The sequence below is a fragment of the Saimiri boliviensis genome, chromosome 8 (genome assembly GCF_048565385.1).
Source record: "Saimiri boliviensis isolate mSaiBol1 chromosome 8, mSaiBol1.pri, whole genome shotgun sequence".
NCBI classification, from domain to species: domain Eukaryota; kingdom Metazoa; phylum Chordata; class Mammalia; order Primates; family Cebidae; genus Saimiri; species Saimiri boliviensis.
This window is the reverse complement of record NC_133456.1, coordinates 64757307-64777413: the sequence shown is the minus strand read 5'-3', so window position 1 is coordinate 64777413 and position 20107 is coordinate 64757307. Positions and strand designations below refer to the sequence as shown.

General features: G+C 38.6%; 1 long non-coding RNA gene across 1 annotated transcript in view; it reads right to left on the bottom strand.

Annotated features, from left to right (window-relative positions):
• Nucleotides 1-20107, bottom strand: part of LOC141585394 (uncharacterized) — a 29698-nt gene that overhangs the window by 4346 nt on the left and 5245 nt on the right. The window contains exons 2-4 of the long non-coding RNA XR_012518828.1: nt 19530-19713; nt 12783-12881; nt 8229-8351 (exon numbers count right to left, since the gene is read on the bottom strand). This is a non-coding gene — a long non-coding RNA (uncharacterized LOC141585394). The remainder of the gene's footprint in view (nt 1-8228; nt 8352-12782; nt 12882-19529; nt 19714-20107) is intronic.

Here is a 20107-nt window from a genome sequence, read left to right as displayed (position 1 = left end):
AAACTTCTTCAGTAGATATGCAAAAGGGCAGCACACAATATTGTAACCCAACATCCCCAGCCTTTTTGGCACCAGGGACCAGTTTCCTGGAAGATAATTTTTCCATGAATAGTGAGGGGTGGGTGGTGGTGGTGGTGGTGTTTTGGGGGTGAAACTGTTCCACCTCAGATCATCAGGCATTAGGTTCTCATAAGGAGCCAGCAACCTAGATTCCTCACATGCACAGTTCACAATAGGGTCTGCACTCCTGTGAGAGTCTAAAGCTGTGGCTGATCTGACTGGAGGCAGAGCTCAGTCAGTAATGCTGACACACCTGCCACTTGTCTCCTGCTGCCTAGTTACTAACAGGCCACAGACAGATACTGGTTTGCTGCCCAGGGATTGGAGACACCTGCTGTGTCCTAAATCTTGAGGAAAATCAGTATTAAAAAAAAAAAAGACAAGACAGAAATCAGGGATATAATAGAGAAGGAGATACGCTCAAGAATTTAAACAAAACCAATATTATGAGGAGACAAATGAATGACATAAAAAAGAAGCAGATGGAAATTGTAGCACAATATACAATATTATATATTTAAATTAACACCCTCTGAGATACTGAAGAAGGAAAGGTCAGTGGGCTTCAAGTAAAAACAATAGAAATTACCCAAACAGAAGCACAGACAAAATGAAAACTGAAAAATAAATGCACAGGTATGTGCTTTCAGTTCTGACATGAAAAGAACTGGAAATCTGCGCTTATAATAATAATTTTTTAAAAAGGTAAACAAACTGAAAGTCAATGACTTTCTTTGGACCCATTGGCGAACTGAGTTTTCAGAATAAACTGGGACTCCTAAATCTGGAGAAAAAGGAAAATAAAGGAAACACAGCAAAGATCTGCTTTACTTGGGAAAGAAAATATAAACTGGTAGAAGCATTTTAGCGGTAATTTTAAAAAATTGCTGGAGACTGAGTGTGGACTAGCATAAAAGGGAAAAGCTCCTGTGGTCTCATTCTTATACCTGACACTTTAGTGGACTTTACCTCCTAAAACCTTTCTGGATTCTCATGGGAAAGATCAGAGGAAGATTCTCTCATAACTCTAGAAAGGAGAAGAAAAGAGTAATCATTGGTCGGGCGCAGTGGCTCGGGCCTGTAATCCCAGCACTTTGGGAGGCCGAGGCGGGTGGATCACGAGGTCAAGAGATCGAGACCACCCTGATCAACGTGATGAAACCCCGTCTCTACTAAAAATACAAAAAATTAGCTGGGCATGGTGGCACGTGCCTATAATCTCAGCTACTCAGGAGGCTGAGGCAGGAGAATTGCCTGAACCCGGGAGGCGGAGGTTGCGGTGAGCCTAGATTGCGCCATTGCACTCCAGCCTGGGTAACAAGAGCAAAACTCCGTCTCAAAAAAAAAAAAAAAAGAGTAATCATTGAGACATGTTCTCAGAACATCCTCCATAACCAAAGTGTATTCTTCAAGAGAAAAGTCACCACAGCCTTCTCCCAGCTAAGGGAAGGTCATTCTTCCTCTCTGGACCCTTCCAGTCTTCCTACATCCAATAAGTAGGGGGAAGAAATAGACCACTAGAAAAACACTGTGAAAGGCAAAGCTTGGCCCACAAACACAGGCCCAGTTAAAGACTGAGTTCCAATCCTAAGATTATACAGTGCTTTCCCTCTCCTGTACCTTACCACCACACAAATAGGGCTCCAAACAATAACAGTGGCTTAAGCTGAAAAAGTGGCAAAAACACAGTATTTGAGGAAGAGAATTAAGGGAAACCAAAGTCAATGAAGATGACAAAAAAGGACAACAAAGAATATAAAAGGGGAATTTGAACCTTGTGACACCTATAGCTACAGCTAATATCAAACACAACCCAATTCCTATCCATATTTACATATATCCTCACTTTAAAAGCATGTTTCTTTTAATTCCTATTAGATAATAGAACATATCTAGCTTTCAATAAAAAATTATTGGCACGTTGAAGGGTGAGAAAAACATACTTTGAAGAGACAAAACAAACAACAGATCCAGTCATTGGTGTAATACAGCTGTTAAAATTATCTGACTAGAAATTTAAAATTACAATGATTAATATGTGGAAGGTTCTAATGAAAACAAAATGCAAAAACAGACAAGGAAGACTGCAAGATGATATCAGAAAAAAATGGAGGAAGAAGTCCCTAAAATTTGTTCCTACATAAAAGCCACCAAAAAATGGGCAAGGACTGTGACAATCAACTTCTCAGGATTCTGGAAATGAACCAACAGCTTGCAGCAATTCAGGGAGTGTTTACTAAACTCACAGAATCTCAGTAAGAACATCAAGCTTTTGATAGTCTTACTTATCCTCTTCCCCCAACCCCCACGTTTCTTCACTCTACTTCACTCCTTATCTCAGAAGCCTTGAAGATAACAGCTTGCATTCTAGGTTCCAATTTCCGTGAAAGCATAGCTGACTTCACTTGCAAATATTTGTCTTTAGTTGATCTGTCTGCTGACTGTAGCATACTGGCCGCAAAGGCTTCCCTAACTCAGAATTTGCCCGGCTCCAAAGCCATCCAGGGGGTATTTGTGGAAAACATGTGCAGAAAAGCTTTCTAGTCTTTGCTGACTAAGGCAGGGGTTGATGGGGGAGGATGGGTAGCATAAAATAGACTATCTAAATAGCGTGAGAGGAAAAGCCCAGAAATGAGATACTTTGGCGAATAAGGGTTATGTAAAATTCAGAGGTATTACTGGAAATATAGAAGGCTAAATTCATGTTCAGAACTGGGTGCATGCTCAGAGAAGATATGAGAAGTGCCTAAAGGAGGTCTTATGTCCTTTAGCTCACTTTCAGGATCTGCACAAGCAGGAACTGAAAGCTAAGGCAGGGTTGGAAACTGCCTGACTAAGGTGCTCAAAATATACCCTTATATACATGGAGCCTGTCTGCAAAGACTAGGACATTTGTTGTTTAAGAAATTTAAGGAAATTTTTGTCTAGTCACTAGATGACAGATAAAAGAGATCTCACAGAAAGCAAAAAATACAGATTTTAAAAACTATTCAAAAAAGTTACTAAACAAACAACCACCACCACAAATCCTAAGGGAGATTAACATAGTTTCCAGAGATGTCACATTGTGTTATCAAAAATCTTCAGTGTTCAAAAACAAAATTAAGAGGCATGGGAAAAACTAAGAAAGGATGTTCTATACACAGGAAAAAAGCAGTCAATGGAGCCTGTTTTGAGAAAATCTAGACATTGTCCTAACAAGAGAGAACACTTAAGTCAGCCAATTTAAATATTTCCAAAGCTAAGGTAACCTTGTCAAAACACCCGAAAGTGTGAGAATTCTACTTTACCAAGTAGAGAATATTTACAAGAAATTACAAAGAGGGAACCAAATAGCAACTCTGGAGTTGAAGAGTACAATAAGTGAGATGAAAAATTTACAAGAAATGCTTATCAGCATATTTGAGATGACAGAAGATAGAATCTGCAAACTTGAAGGTAGGTTGATGGAAATTTTCAGGTCTGAGAAATACAAGAGAAAAGGATTGAGACACCATCATGCAAAGTAACATACATGTAATAAGAGCACCAGAGGGAGAGAAAAAGGCACAGAAAGAATATTTGGAGGAATAATGGCCAAAAGTTCCCAAATTTGATAAAAATATAATCTACACTTTCAACAATTTCAATGAAGCTTAAGTAAGATAAATTCAGAGATCTACACTGAGACACATTTTAGTCAATTGTCAAAAATCAAAGACAAAGACAGAATTCTGGAAACAGCAAAAAAGAAGCAACTTAGCCCATAAAAGATATCCTTGGTAAGATTAACAATACCTCATCCAAAACAATAGAGATCGAGTATATACAGTCATATGCTGCATAACAACATTTCAGTCAATGACAGCCTACGTATATGATGTTGGTTGCATAAGATGACAATGAAACATATGCAGACATTTGACATATAGCACTGAATATTGGCATTGCAGATTAAGTAGAAAGAAAAATTAATATTCAGTGATAGTGTGGGTTATTTGGTTTATCATATGAAAAAACATAAACAAATAAAAAATATACTATCAAGGTTTGAGTAAATACACTTTATGATGTTCACATAATGACAAAATCACCTACCAATGTATTTCTTAGAATGTATCCCCCTTGTTAAGTGACATATGACTGTAACCATACAGGTGTATATAAAAGAAGATATCAATGTATTTTTGTCTAAAACTCATCTTTTCTCCTACATGACTTAGAATCCAGCTGCATAAATAATTATGAGTATATGTTGATGGGCGCACAATGCACATAGATGGAATTTATTAATAATAACAGCACAAAAGGGGTAGGGAACAAAGTTACATAAGAACAAAGTTTTTGTATGCTACTGAAATTAAGTTGGCATTAATTCAAACTAGATTTTTATAAATTAAGAAGTTAGTCATCATTCCCCAGGGCAACCATTAAGAAAAAAACTCAAAATCATGTGGTAAAAGGAACGATAGTAGAATTAAATTGCTATAACACAAAAGAAAGCAGCAGCAAAAGAATTGAGAATAAATATGACAAATAGAGAACAAATAGCAAGACGGAAAAAGTCAGTCTTTCCTTTTCAGTAATTATTATACGCTAAATTAAATGTATTAAACTCACAATTAAACGTAGAGATTAGAAGAATGGATACAAAACCATGACCCAAGTATATGCTCCCTAGAAAGACGCAATTCAGATTCAAACCACAAATAAGTTGAAAGTAAATGGATGGGAAAAGATTTTCTACACAAATAGTAAACAAAAAAAAGTTGAAGTGGCTGTTAGCCTTTAAAACACAAATCATTACAAGAGGCAAAGTTTGACATAATATAATTATAAAAGAATCATTCAATCAAGAAGATATAACAATTTTAAACACATGTGTACTTAAAAGTAGAGCTGCACAGTGATGAAAATAAAAAAAAATAATAGAACTGAAGGAAGAAATAAATCATAGAAATAGTTGAATAATAATAGTTGAGGGTTTCAACATCCCACTTTTAATAAAGGACAGAACACCAAGACAGAAGATAATAAAGAAATAAAGGGCTTGGACAACACTATAAACCAACTAGACTTAGCAGACATTTATATAGCACCCCACTCAACAAGAGTAGATATATGTTTTTCTCAAATAGGCATAAAATTATTCATAATAGATCATAGGTTAGGCCACAAAACAAATCTTGATGCATCTTAAAAGGCTGAAGTCATACAAGCCAGGTGTGGTGGTTCACACTTGCAATCCCAGCACTTTGAAGGCCAAGGCTGTCAGATCACTTGAACCTGGGATTTTGAGACCATCCTAACCACACGGCAAAACTCATTCTCTACTAGATATACAAAAGATTAACTCTATATGGTGATATGCACCTACAGTTCCAGCTGCTCAGAAAGTTGAGGTGAGATGATCACCTGAGCCCAGAAAGTTGAGACTGCAGTAAACTGTGATCATGCCACTGCACTCCAGCCTGGGTGGCAGAGTGAGAGCCTGTCTCAAAAATATACATATACTTTTTTGAAAAGATTGAAGTCTCTCAGAGTACGTTCTCCACCCACAACTCAATGAGATTAGAAAGTAATAACAGGAAAAAGTTGTAAAAATTCATAAGTATGTGGAAGTCAACACACTCCTGAATAACCACTGAGTCAAAGAAATCAGAAAGAAAATGACAAAAGTTACTCAAGAATTTACAAGAATGGAAAGACAATGTACCAAAACTTATGGGAACTTATGAATGGGAAGTAAATTAGAGCACATCTAGACAACAGAATGTTACTTAGACACAAAAATAGATGAAGTGCTGATAATGACTACAACATGGATATTTCTTGAAAGCATAGCGCCAAATGAATAAAGCTAAACACAAAAGGTCACACATTGTGCAATTCCATTTGTAAAACATGTCCAGAATAGATACACCCATCAAGACAAAACGTGTATGTTTGGTTGCCAGGGGATGGCAGAGGGAAGAAATTGAGAACTATGTATGTTATTTTTTATGATGAAAGTATTCTGATATTGGATACTCTTGATGGACAAAACTAAAATTTGTGAAATTATACACTTTAAAATGATTAAGACAGTGAATTTTACTTTCTGTTAATTATATCTGAATAAAAGAAACAAGGGGATATTGTAAGGGTATAGATGGAATCTCCAAGAAAGACAGAAAAGTAATGCTAGAAAACAAAAACACTGTTTCAGAAATTAGGAATGCCTTTGATGGGCTTATCAGTACATTGGTCACAGCCAAGGAAAGAATCAGTCAGTCTGAAGGCAGGACAAGAGAAACTAACCAAATTAAAATGCAAAGGGAGAGAAGAAAGAGAGAAAGAAGGACTTTTATGGATGTATAATTTAATGTGAATGTGGAAATACAAATTACTGAAAAAGAAGAACATAGTTTACTTTCATGTAAATGAATAGAAAGACTCAATATGGTTATGATGTCAACTCTTTCCTACTTGGTCTAATAGATTAAATAAAATACCAATGAAAATCTCAGCCAGTTATTTTGTCAATATTATCAAACTGATACTAAAGTTTACATGAAAAGTCAAAAAACAGCATAGCCAACACAATACTGAAGAAAAACTGTGGAGAACTGACACTACTTTAAACTTCAGTATTTACTATAAAGCTACAATAATCAAGACAAGGTGATACTGGCATAAGAATAGACATACATTAATGGGATGGAAGTGATTAAAAATTATCCATATTAGTAAGAAAAGGGAGCCCTCCATACAGATCTTACAGACACTAATAGAGAAAAATATATCCAATAGTGAGAAAAATATTTAAGAACAATTTTTACCAATAAATAAAAAAACAGATGAAGTGGACAAATATCATAAAAGGTACATTTTTCCTAACACCGATACAACAAAAATAAAACTAACATTGATACGAGTAAATAAAAATTAATAAAATAGTCCTGTATCTATTAACCAAAATGAATTTGCTTCTAGCCTTCCAACAAAAGAAAAATTCATACCAAGGTGCTTTACTGATGAATTACTTAAAACATTTAAGTTAAAAATCTTAAATAAATTATTTCTAAAGTTAGAGGAGAAAAAAACAATCCCTTCTTAATAAGTTGGGATTATTAAGATACAAACCAAGTCAAAGGCAATCCAAAGAAGAAAACTAATACCTACTATGAATACAGGTGCAAAAATATTTACTAAATTAGCAAATGATACTTGGAAACACATGAAATCTTTAATACATCATGACCAAGTGACATTAAGTCTAGAAATCAAAGGTTGCCTTATTATTATCGCCCATATTTTCAAAATATTTTATAATAAAGGACAAAAACCATACAATTATCTCAAGACATAAAAAGCATTCTATAAAAATTAGCACATACTAATGACAAGAGGTCTTAGAAAAATAGGAACAGAATGAGACTTTCTCAATGCATTATGATGTTTATGAAAAAACTACAATATCACATACAATAGTAAAAGACTGAATCTTTTTCCCCTAAGATTGGGAACAGTTCAGGGTTGTCTGCTATCCTTACTTCTACTTAACATTGTGCTGAAAGTCCTTGTCTATGTAATGCCACAAGAAACAAAAGGTTACAGATGAAAAGGGAAGATATGAAAATGACATTATTTCTGGATGACATGATTAAGTACATAGAAAACCTGAATAGAGGTCGGGTGCAGTGTCTCATACCTGTAATCCCAGCACATTGGGAGGCTGAGGTGGGTGGATCGCTTGAGGTCAGGAATTTGAGACCAACCTGGCCAACATGGTGAAACCCCATCTCTACCAAAAACACAAAAATTAGCCAGGCATGGTGGCGCATGTCTGTAGTCCCAGCTGCTCTGGAGGTAAAGGCAGGAGAATCGCGTGAACTTTGGAGGTGGAGATTGCAGTGAGCGGAGATTGCAACACTGTTCTCCAGCCTAATAACTGAATTTAGTACGGCTACAAGATATAAGATCAATATACAAAAAATTCTATGGCATTTAATTATTTTCTCTTGTATCAATTAGAAAATAACTTTAAAATAGCATGTATATATTCATCATAAAACATCAACTTCATAGGAATGAATGCAATAAAAAATGAGAGCTATCTGAACAATGAAAACTGCAACATTTAAAGAAATTAAACAAGAGCTAAATCAATATGGTAACATGCACTGTTCATGTTTTAGAAGACTTACTGTTGTTAAGACATCAATTCTTCCTTTACTGATGTGTAGTTCCAACGCGATCATGACTAAAATTCTCTCTTTTAATAGAGATTGATAAGCTGATGTTAAAACATCTACGAACATATCAAAAACCTAGAATAGATCAAAAAAAAAAAAAAAATGGAAAAGAAAGTTAAGCTCAAAACAAGAGCAAAATTCCCACCTGACTTTCTAATTTCAAGACTTTGTATAAAGCTATAGTAGTTAAGACAGAGTTGTACCCACATGAGGATAAAAAAATACATCAAAGGAACAGAATACAGAATTCTAAAACAAACTGACAAGTTGATTGCCAATTGAAATGTTGACAAAGGTGCCTAGTCAATTTACTGCAGAAAGTGAAAAACGTTTTAACAAATGGCTGGAATACCTGAATATCCATATGGAAAAAATAAACGTGAACTGATATTTTACTCCATGTCCTTGATAACCAAAAAATAATTTATGATAGCTCATATCATATGAAAAAATGAATTTGAATGAATCTCAAATTTATTATAGAAAGCTCAAAAACCCAGGTACAAAAGAATACATACAGTATGATTTCATTTATGTCAAGTTGTAAAAGAGGTAATATTGATCTACATGGTCAGAAAGAAATGTGGTGGTTGCCTGAAGGTAGAACTGGGAGGAAATGACTGCAAAGAGAAATCAAAGAACTTTTTAAGGTGGTGGAAACAGCTAGCATCTTGATTCACGGTGGTTGAATAAGGATACACATTTGTCAAAACTCATTAAGCTGTATACTTAAGTGGGTTCATTTTATTGCATTTAAATTATACCTCAATAGATTGATTTTTTAAAGCATGCAATATTTAAAGTTTTAATATGGTTAAGAAACAAACAATTTCACTCACAAGCTTTTATGCAGACAACATGTCTTTAAATCAGAGAAAGTTTCAAGGGCATGGAGAAATGAAGATTTTTTTTTTTTGATACAGGTTTATCTCATCTATGTCTGAAAAATAGCTTTGTATTTTCAGATGAACCACAAAAGTTCAATGCTAAAGACAGTTGCTCTTTCCTGTAGATAGACATTGAATCCTATACAGCAGATAAACATTTAAGGAGCTCATGTAGTATTTCAGTCATTCATTCTACTCATAATCCAATTTATGAGTTATGAGTATTCATGCTGGAAAGCAGAGATGGACTAGGAACTAGGATTAATGACAAAGAGAGGTAGGGAAAATTGATACGGATGGAGAAAAAACACTTCTATTGTGTGAGATGGAGTCTCTTTGTTGCCCAGGCTGGAGTGCAATGGCACGATCTCCGCTCACTGCAACCACGCCTTCTGTGTTCAAGCTATTCTCCTGCCTCAGCCTCCAGAGTAGCTGGGATTATTGGCATCTACCACTACGCCCAGCTAATTTTTGTATTTTTAGTAGAGACAGGATTTTACGATGGTAGGCTGGTCTCAAACTTCTGACCTCAAGTGATCTGCCACCTCAGCCTCCCAATGTTCTGGGATTACAGTGGTAAGCCACCATGCCCACCCAAAAGAACGCTTTTAAAAGAAGTGGACATTAGACATTACATTGCTGGTTAATCTCTGTCACAACTGTAGGTGAATGTAGCATTTTCTGTGCTTATTTTTTATGCAACATCCATCCTGAGACTCAATAATCAACTACAGGAAATTAGTATATTCAAAAGGAAGTTTTTAGGAAGGAAGCTAATATAATGTTTTTTTTTTCTCTATGTGCATTTGATGTATTTACTTGACAGTTACTGAGCATCAGCTATGGTTGAGAGACAATGAGCATTAGATGCAGACTGTAAAACCTTTGGCAAGAATTTGCTTTCTTCAGTTACTTTAGGAGGTCAGTGATAAGGATTAAATGACATGATACACATCAGTACTTAGCACTCAGCCTAGCACATGGAAAGCATTCAATAACACTTAGCTGCCATGGTGATAATAAAGATGGCACTATGAGATGGTGAGTTACTATTTTTAGCTCTCAAGGAGTACGATATAAAAATTAAACAAAACAATGTTTGTTTTCATTATAACTTACTCTCTAGTAGTATAAAACATGACTAGTGACAATGCAACAAAAATGTTTTTGTTTGTGTCTAAAGGGTAGTTAGACTTCACGTGAAGGTAAGTTTGTTTACTGAGGAGAATACTTGGAGCCAATCAAAAAGGACCCTAGTGGTAGCCTTTAAGTAGACAACACCATAAAGATTTAGATTTCTAAAACAAAAGGTAAGAGAGGCCTGCCAGAGGAAGGAATGGTGTGGATAAAGGCACCGCAGAGAGACAACAGGATACATTAAGAAAACATGAAGTAGCACACTTTGTGTATGGCATGGGGTTCAGGAAGGAGATTCCTGCTGCTACGGTAACTGATAGCTACACATTCCTGGCACTACCTATTTATTAAGTGCTTTATTCGTATTACTTCATGTAGTTTTTACTGCTCCTGTTTTTCGCCTTCTTAAGTTGCCCAGTTTCTAACAGCTAGTAGGGGTAGAGTCAAGAATTTGAGATCCGTCTGACCCCAAAACCTCTATTGGAAGACTTGAGAGGTGTAAGGAAATGTCAAGACTGGCAAAGTCTCCAAAGATTTGGGACAAAATTGAGGGCAGATGTTATTTCTGGCCGGGTAATGCGTTTTACAATTAACTAAGTGAGAAATGATGGCTTGTGCAGGTTTCGGTGAAGAAAAGCATAGGAAATTATCGGAGTTCTGTTTTGAGCAACTAAAAATTTATGTAATATTTCAAAATATACCTGATATTGAAGCATACGTGGCAGCTGTAATATCTGCCAAGGACAGCTGTAAAGTCAAATACTTTTTATAAATCCACCTGACAATTAGCAGAAGCCCAAATTGTTCTTTGGTTCCTGACATTTAACTCTTGCCCTATAAAATGACCCCTTACAGCTAAAAGTAGCTCACTCTTATTTTAATTTTTACATTTTATCAAGCAGTGATGACAGAAACACTTAATCATTGGCACTTAGACTTGATGACAGTTAGACTCGTGGTTCTTGAAAAATACTGGGCACCAAATTCTCTTTGAAGTTAATAGCTTTAAAATATTAGCTATTAATATTTTTTAATAGGAGAAAAAGCATACAAATTTATTTAACTTGTATACACACAGGAGCATTCTCAGTGAAGATCCAACCCCCCAATGGAGTACAGAAGCTCATATACCATTTTGAAATTATAGCAAGACTGGACTCAGAGTGTGGCCAAAACAGATTTTAGTGGCAAGATAGGTAATGGGAGGGTGAAAGGAAGAGGCTTGGCTAGTAAAGTTAGTCTTGTTGCAAAGATGAAGCCTCCTAGGTAGCAGCTCTCAGAGAGAATAGATGATAAATCTTTTATTTTTTCAGATTTTGAAAGATGTCAGATTCTCAGCAAATCTCCCCTACATCTGGGAAAGGCCTAGAAAGGAAGGCCGGGAGACAATAATGGAGATTCTGTGGAGATGCAAGTTTTCCCAGGGCAAAATAGTTTCAGAGGGCCACCTTAGTTAGACGGCTTGGCAGCAGCCATTTCAAAATATATTTAGGGGCGAAATATTTTTATTTCCTTCAGCATCCTAATTTTACTTCTACTTCTTTCATTGTTTATCAGTTAGCTTTGTAAATGACTTTTTTTTTTTTTTTTTTTTTTAAACAGACAGGACCTTGCTCTGTCACCTAAGCTGGAAAGCTGGAGTGCAGTGACGTTGTTACCAGGGGGTACCCAGCTCGTAGGTTCTTGGCCTCTTTAACTCCACAGAACGGGGAAATGGGTCCCGGAGGCATGGTGAGTTTGCCATATGAATAAAACCGTGGACCCAAAGAGTTTTGCAGAAGAATGATTTATTAGACAGACAGAGAGAGAGAGAGAGAGAGACAGAGAGAGAGAGAGACAGAGACAGAGAGACAGAGAGAAGACAGCTCCCATGCTGTTGTGGTAAGGGGACCCAGAGCATAAAATCGTCCAGATAGGAGCAGCTGAAGTTTTAACCCTTGAGTTATTCCCGCCCCATTCATGTCCTTGTCCAATGAGAAGAGTTCTTTCAAACTTCCTCTGGAGTGATTGCTTTGATTCTAATACTGGATTGGCTACTTGTTCTACAACAGAGTTACAGAGCCCCCTCCCCCCAGAGCATTTGGAGGGAATTTGGGACAAAAGAGCCCCACATGGCTTTCTCACAGGCAAGATCAAAGAATTTTACCTGGCCCATCTGGAGTTGGTGCTCAGAGAGCCCCAGCGACCTGAAGTGGGGAGCCGGCAGATTCCTGCGTTTGAAATCACTCTGGTCTACAGGACGGAGGCGCGGAGGAGGTTCTCAAAGAGCCCCAGGGAACTAGGAAATTCCTGTACTTGAAACCCCTCCCCTAGCAGACTGGGAAGAGAAGTTTCTTTAAGACAGTCCCTCAGTGCCCGCTCTGAACAGGAAAGTCCAACTCCTGTTGGAACATGGGTGTTGATCGCTCTTTAACTATTTCCTGCTGAATTAGGGTGTAGAAGGGGTCCTGCAGTTGAGGTTTCCTCCAGAGGGGAAACTTACATGGGTGCAGGTTGATCCAGAGGTCCACAATAGAACTCACGAGCCGAGGATGTTCAGGGTTCCATTTGCAGGACAGTTTGTAGGCTTGTGGCTTCAATTCTAGAAGAAACAAATTTGACAAGAAGGCTAAAGATGAGAGACCTGAAGGCCAGCAACAGTAGAATGCTTATAAACTGCCTAGAAGAGGGCAGAGCCAGGACAGCCAGTTGTTAAGCTCCACGACCCTTTTTGGAGGTCTTTAGCCCTGCATTAGATTCGGTCCCTGAGTTCTTTAACTTTGTGTAAGACAATACCTGATTGGTACAAAGTAGCAGCATTCTTCTCCTGAAAAGAGACAGGTTCCTTCTCTCTCCGCTGTTAGCAGATCCAGGGCCTTTCTATTTTGAAGAGCCAGGGCATCTAGAGTTAAGCTGCTTCTGCAGAGTTACGAGAGAATCAGCACCTCTGATTTTTAACTCCTGTTTTTTAACTCCTGAGAGCAAGGTGTATGGGTTGGCTACAGCTGGGTATAAAGGGATCACAGCTTCATTAATAAGCCTGAGATCTTGTACTAACCTCCATTGTCCATTAGGTTTTTGTACTCCTAAAAGTGAAGTATTACAGAACCTTACTAGACCCTGAGCTTTTTAAGTTCTTTACAGTATCCTGTAGCCCCATATTGGCTTTCGGTTTTAGGGGGTACTTTCTTTGGTAAGAGAGAGATGGGATTCTTTAGCCTTCTTGAAATTGTTCCTCAGTTGCCCAAACCTTGGGATTAACCACTTCTTTAAATAATGGGCAGCAGACAGGGATTTCCTCCTTGAAGTTCATATAGATAATGGTTCCTGCCTTTGGCTAACAGGTTTCACACTAGTAAGGGAGTGAGACTTTCTGGCATGATGAGGAAGGCATTGGAGAAGAGCACATCTCCCCATTTACAGCTTAGGGGCAGGGAGAAATATTGGGAGACGGCTTGTCCTAGGGCTCCTCGGATAGTTACAGATTTGGAGGACAACTGTCCAGGACAGGAAAGCAAAACTGAGAAGGTCACACCAGTGTTCAGGAGAAGACTGACCTCCTGGCCCTCTATCGTTAGCTTTACCCGGGGCTGGGTGAGGGTGATGGCTTGTGCTGGCACTTACCCTGGGCACCCTCAGTCCTGTTGTTGGGTCATCTGGTTAGCCACCTCAGGCCCTGGGAACCTTCATTCCCCTGGGAAAGTATGCCTTCCAGTGATCCCCTTGGCACAGTGGGCAGGACGAGGAGGTGGTCCTTGCCTCTGGGGACAATTTCTCTTAAAGTGTCCCAATAGGCCACAGTGGTAGCAAGCTCTGCCACACTGGCGGTTAACCCGAGCCTTTCCCTTTTCCAAGCCCCTTAGGTCTGCCTGCCTGACGGCCATGACTAGGGCTGCGACCTTTTTCTTGTCCCTTCTGTACCTTTCAGCCTATTCCTCCTGGTCTCTATTATAGAACACCAAGATTGCTAGATTTAGTAATGATTCTAGACTCTGTTCTGGCCCCAGGGCCAGCTTCTGGAGCTTCCTCTTAAGGTTTGCTGCTGACAGCATAATAAATGTTTCTTTTAGTATTAGCTGACTCTTGATGGAGTCTGGTGACAGGGGAGTATACTTTCTTAAGGCCTCCCATAATCGCTCAAGGTAGGCTGTTGGGTTTTCTTCCTTTCTCTGAGTTACGGTGGATAGCACTGCATAATTCATGGGCTTTACTTTACTTTGCCTTAATCCTTCAAGTATGCAGGTCAATAGGTGCCTATGACTCCAGTCCCTATGTTCTGAGTCAGGATCCCAGTGAGGGTCCATGCTAGCAACTGCCTTTTCACCTGTAGGGAATCTATCCTTCTCCTCTGATGTCATTTGGTCATGTACTTGACTAAGGTACCAAGTGTCCCCAAACTGTTGAGCCGCTAGTAGAGCAGCCTCTCTCTCATTGCTGGTTAGGGTCTGACTAAGCAATAACACAGTATCTTTCCAATCGAATTCGAAGGACTGACCCAGGCCCTGCAAAACATCTATGTACTCGTACAGCTCATCTGAAAATTTTCCGAAGTCTGCTTTGATTTGCTTTAAGTCAGAATGTGGAAAGGGAATATGTACTTTGGTTGGGCCAAATCATCCTCCTACTGCCTGAAGGGGGCAGAGTTGGGGCATCCTAGTAGCCTGAGGTGCCTCGGCCACCTTGGCCTTCCCTGACTGCTCTTGGGTTATGGGAGCTGAGGATACCTGGTCAGCATCAGTGGAGGGAAGAGCCACAGGGGGTCCTGGATATGGGGGTAGTCCTGAGGAGGGGCCAGTAGGGTATGGGTTACAGACCTTATGTAGCTGAGGATTATCCCTTAGAGAAAAGAAAACTTAAACATAGGGGACCTCAATCCATTTGCCTTCTCTCTTACAGAAAAGGTCTAATTGTAGAAGGTTGTTATAATTTATACTTCCCTTAGGAGGCCAGGTTTCTCCACTTGGCAGAGGGTAGAGTGGTGACACTGTTTGGCAGAAAAAAAAAATGAGCCACTTCTTCTTTAAAGATTGTGGGTCAAATTGGTCCCAATTATCCAGGACACACTTTATGGTGATTTTTTTGCCTTGGGAAGAGTAGCACCAACCTGAAATTGAACGCAGGGATGCCCACATCCTTGGTTATTCCTTGCAACTGCTAGCCCTGTGGTATCCCCGAGTTACACAGCACCTTGCAATTTTCCTTGCACCCTAGATGTGTGATCATTTTTTGGCCCCCCCCCCATGTGCTGGGTTTAACCATGCTTACCAGCGTCATGGGCACACCCCCACTGTCTAAAGTCCTTTTTGTCCACTTTAAGGACCTGAGGACTGCTGGGCTTAGTGGCCCTGTACTGGTGCATCTTTGAAGAACTAGGCCAGTGAGGCTTGGGTGACGGGTGCCAATATTCCCTAGCAAGAGTTCAGTTAACATATGCCTGACCATAAAACTGCCCGAGGAGAATACACTCCTTGATAAGGGCCTCTAAGCACAACAATCTTAAAGAAGGTAATGGCTGGCCGCATGGCCAAGGCCTGAACAATGCTCTTGGGATCTGGGCCAACTCCCCGACCCCACTTTCCATCATAGGAATATGCCCTAGGGTTGTGGGGTCTGTAATTAACTATTTGAGCCTCGGACCAGGTTTGACTATGGTATTCTAGATGGAGAAGTTCTGCCATATGGAGAGCCAATCCTCAGCAAGACAAATTGCACGTCATCAGATTCTACTACCACTCATTTGGACTGGGAAATTGCAGGTGAAAAAAAGAAGTTGTCCTATAGCCTCTAGTACCCATTGATAGACTCTGGCTCTGTTAGGACATAACCTAGCACAGCTGACTAAGGGCACTGCCCTGGTATTTATACTGTAGGAGGTCCTCAAAGGCATAAGCCTGAGGGCACCACGTGCAAGGTTTGCTGGACTGCCAACCCAAGAGCCTCAAAGTCCTAGCAAGAAGGGTAATAGACTCATGTGTAAGAAATATCTTAGAGGAAAGAGCCAGGAAGAAGTTTGCCTTACAGATATATGGACCCAGGGGGTTGGGGTCTGAAAGGCTGGGCATGGCTTGCATAGGTAGCTTTTTCTTAGGATGTGTAAGCAAGGCTATAACTTCAACTGACTGAACCGAGTTTGGGACCACTGCCCTTTCCTCCTACCGACCCTTAGCTTGGCCCAGAGAAAGAAAGAACAGTAAGAAAGGAAGCTGGTTCGGGACTAACCAATGCTCCCAGTTCTGAATAACTGGGGGTTGTTAGAGAGTCCTTCAAAACCTGACACCCATGTCTTTAAGCCTGTTGGCCTTGCTAGTCACTTTTTTTTTTTTTTTTTTTTGAGACGGAGTTTCGCTCTTGTTACCCAGGCTGGAGTGCAATGGCGCGATCTCGGCTCACTGCAACCTCCGCCTCCTGGGTTCAGACAATTCTCCTGCCTCAACCTCCTGAGTAGCTGGGATTACAGGCATGTGCCACCATGCCCAGCTAATTTTTTGTATTTTTAGTAGAGACGGGGTTTCACCATGTTGACCATGATGGTCTCGATCTGTTGACCTCGTGATCCACCTGCTTCGGCCTCCCAAAGTGCTGGGATTACAGGCTTGAGCCACCGCACCCGGCTACCTCCTTAACAAATTTAAATGAAGGGAAAGACAGATTAGCAAGTGAAAGGAGTCCAATATCACTCACCTCTCTGAAGTCCGAAATCTGCTGACTGGTTTGCCAACAGATGTTACTGGTGGGTACCCAGCTATAGGTTCTTGGAATCTTTAACCCTGAAGAATGGGGAAAGGGTCCCCAGAGGTGAGCGAGTTTACCATCCAAATAAAATCGTGGACCCAAAGAGTTTTGCAGAAGAGTGATTAGACAAAGAGAGAGCAAGAGAGAAGGCAGCTCCCATGCTGCTGTGAGAGAGGAACCCAGAGCTGGAAATCCCAATGTTAACTATTAATATTAACACAAACACACCTGCACTGCTGATGGAAGTGTAAAATGATGAAACCAATTTAGAAGTGAGTTTAGGAGATTCTCAAAAATTAACCCATACTCTATGAGTAAGAGTACAACCATTTCCATACAAGTTATTTTTGTACACGTTATTTATTACTAAATAAATCATGCATGCACAAAAATAACTTGTATAAAAATGGTCATACTCTTATTCATAATAACACCAAGTTAGAAGCAACCTAAATATTCATCAATGGAAGAATGGATAAAAGAAATGTTGATATATTCCTACAATTGAATATTATTCAGCAGTAAAAAAAAAAAAAAAAAAAAAAAAAAAAACAGATTACTGATATGTGTATGAAGCTCAAAAATGGATAAACCAAAGAGGCTAGACACAGAATACAGTTTCTATTTATCTGAAGTCCTAGAACAAACAAAACTAATCTGTGGAGAAAGGAGTAAGAGTACTGATTTTTCTGTGGCATGGAGAGGGAGAGAAGATACTGGCTGGAAAAGGTCATGAGAGAAGTTACTGGAAAGATGGGAAACGTCTGTGCTTTGATAGGGTTGTAGATTGCAGGTGTATGCATTTGTCAAGACTCACTGAATTTGATATATGTGTTTCATTTAAAAAATTTAAGATACTTGTTATAATATCCCACTGAAATCAACAACTTTAAAATGTTGACTTACCAAAATTCCTTTGGAATAAACTTTGGAGGTTGGCATGGTTTGGCCCTGTGTCCCCACCCAAATCTCTTCCTGTAACTCCCATAATTCTCACAGGTTATGAGAGGGAACTGGTGAGAGATAATTGAATCATGGGGGCAGTTTCCCCTGTACTGTTCTTACGATAGCAAGTGGGTCTCAAGAGATTTGGTGGTTTAAAAAGGGGAGTTTTCTTGCAAAAGCTCTTTATTTTGTCTGCCACCATGCTTGTAAGATGTGACTTGCTCCTTCTTGCCTTCCCCCATGATTGTGAGGCCTCCCCAGCCATGTGGATCTGTATGTCCAATAAACCTCTTTCTTTTGTAAATTGCCCAGTCTCGGCTATGTCTTTAACAGCAGCATGAAAATGGACTAATACAGAGGTGACATATGTTTTAAATTGGCCAAGTGAATTTGAATCTGGACATAGTTTTACTTAGTAATGTTTGAAATATTTTTAAAAAACAAGTGAAGAATGAGTTGCAGAATGTGTGTATGTATGTAAGTGTGCACATCTCTACTTTGTAAATTTATTCATTTGTACCAAAAATCTTCACTGAATGAATGAATACAATATAAAATGGCACAAACCAAAAAACAAATGTGAACTCTCACTTACAAAGTCCCAACTGAGTGTGAGTTTAAATTGTGAAGTCTCAAATAAGAAGTAGGTATTAAGAGTCAAGGAGGAATAAGAGGAGAATATTTCATGTTCACATATTTCAAAAATTTATACTAATTGCTATCGCTATCACAACTCTTAAGAAAAGTAAATTTTCCGTGTTTACAGCCAACTAATAATACATTTTTTAGTTTATTTAGCTTTGAGATAATTATTTTTTCCTGCAAATGCATATTTACAAACAACCACAGAGATAATGATTTGAACATTTTAAATAATTTGTCTTTTTTTGTTTATAATTAAATTTTCAATTCTCCAGGAATTAATTCCCTACAAGAATGATTCATTTGTTTTTCAATATACAAAATATACTACTGTTCTTTCAGAACACAGAAAAATATTTTTTTCATAGGAATATTTCTTTTTGATAAAAGTAGCCATTTTTTTTCAAAATCGCCTTTAATGAAATATAAATTACATACAATAAAATTCATCCATTATATTTGTATTGTTAGTGAGTTTTGGAAAATGGATATACCCTAAATGTCATCACATTCAAGATATAACTTATCCATTGCCTCAGAATGCTACTTGTGGTATGTACCAATCAGTGACTTAGCCAACACCCATCCCTACTCAACCACTCTTCTTTTTGTCATTGCAGATCAGGGAGCTAAGTTTGCAAGGTCCATTAAATATTAAGCATTTCTCAAATCCATGATAACCAAGTAAAATCATTCAAGCTCATAAGAGGTAAGCAATATATAATCCAGAAAACTTTTCCCTCTATTTCACCTTTTCATGACAGGAGTTCTATGTGTTCCTCCTCCGCACAGAAGTGAAGTGTGTCAAAGGAAAACGATGGCAGTTTAATATGAACACAGCATATGTTAGCACATTTAAACACTCTTTTCTCTGTTCACAGTTCTTCAGTCTATGATATTGCATCCAAATATATGCTACACTATAACTTACATGAATTTACGCAGAAGGTAGAAATAAAGTAAGCTTTTTTGTCTCCAGTCACTTAAAATATCTTAATTCTGCTGCATTAGTTTGAGGATGGTTTGGAAATAATCCAGCAAGAGACAGAAGAGTTAAGCTAATATGTAATGACCACATTTGTGCAAAGAGATTTGCTGCCACTCCACTGAAGATCCTACAACAATTCAGACATAAAAAAACATAAGGTTCATTTCACCAAATCATTTCTCAAAAGCAACTGATACAGAATCTAGACAAACAACAGAAACACTGAAATAAAATATTTTTCTTATCCCTTCAGGAAAGTCTGTGTCAGAATCCTGCCATATGGATCCTTAAGAGATGCATAAGCCACTGATAGTACAGTTACATCATTACCACCACTTTTACTGAGTTAGTCATTCCTGTTATCAAAAGCCTGCCCATCTACTCTGTAATGAATCTGCACTTTGGTCTTTGGACTCTTTCTTGTTATCAAACATCTGTTCAAAATTTAAAATTTTTTCCCAAGATTAAGTACAGGAAGGTCACTAATACATACAGGGCTACTCCATATGGTAGTGAAAGTC